The sequence below is a fragment of the Mesitornis unicolor genome, unplaced genomic scaffold, assembly GCF_000695765.1.
Source record: "Mesitornis unicolor isolate BGI_N332 unplaced genomic scaffold, ASM69576v1 scaffold16564, whole genome shotgun sequence".
Classification (NCBI taxonomy): domain Eukaryota; kingdom Metazoa; phylum Chordata; class Aves; order Mesitornithiformes; family Mesitornithidae; genus Mesitornis; species Mesitornis unicolor.
In genome coordinates, this window is record NW_010180921.1 from 9,359 (window position 1) to 10,019 (window position 661).

The following is a 661-nucleotide window of genomic DNA, read 5'->3' on the forward strand; positions in this document are numbered from 1 at the left end:
GGGGTGATGAGGAAGCATCACAACAGAAACCTGAGTTAAATTCATCAGAGAGGAGTACAGAGTCCAGGTGGAACGTGCTTTTATGGAAGATGGAGTTGGGTCCTGTTTTGATAGACCCATCTGCAGCCTTGAGGTGCAAGGTAGCAATCAGGTGTGGGGGAAGTCAGTGGTGTGTCCATCCTGAAAGATCACAGCCTCCCGGCAATTACCTGACATGTAGCTGTCATAGGATACCTCCTATACTACCTAGCTCCGAAGCTTCTGAACAAAACACCTATGAAAAGGTGTTTTAATGTGTCTTAGGCTTACATTATTTAGCTCAAGTACATATGGAATAATGTTTAATCTTAACTGTATTTGTGTGGTTTTGTAATGGTTAATATAGTCTTTTTGCCTTGCTAGAATAACAGTTGTTTTCATTTGAACTTGTCTGTTGTTCAAAGGTAAACCTGACAGATAGTAAAACCTCTACTTTCCTAAGGCAGCAAATGTAAAAGTAGCCCAGCTCATGGGGTCATCTGCAACCTGTGATACAACTGGGTATGGCAGAAGTTGCGGTACATTTCCTGTGAGGCTTTGACTCTTTGCTTGTGGTTTAGCTGGGGAAAGGCATTGCTTGGAGGGAGGGAGCGGACAGTGGCAAAGCAATTTAGTACAGCAG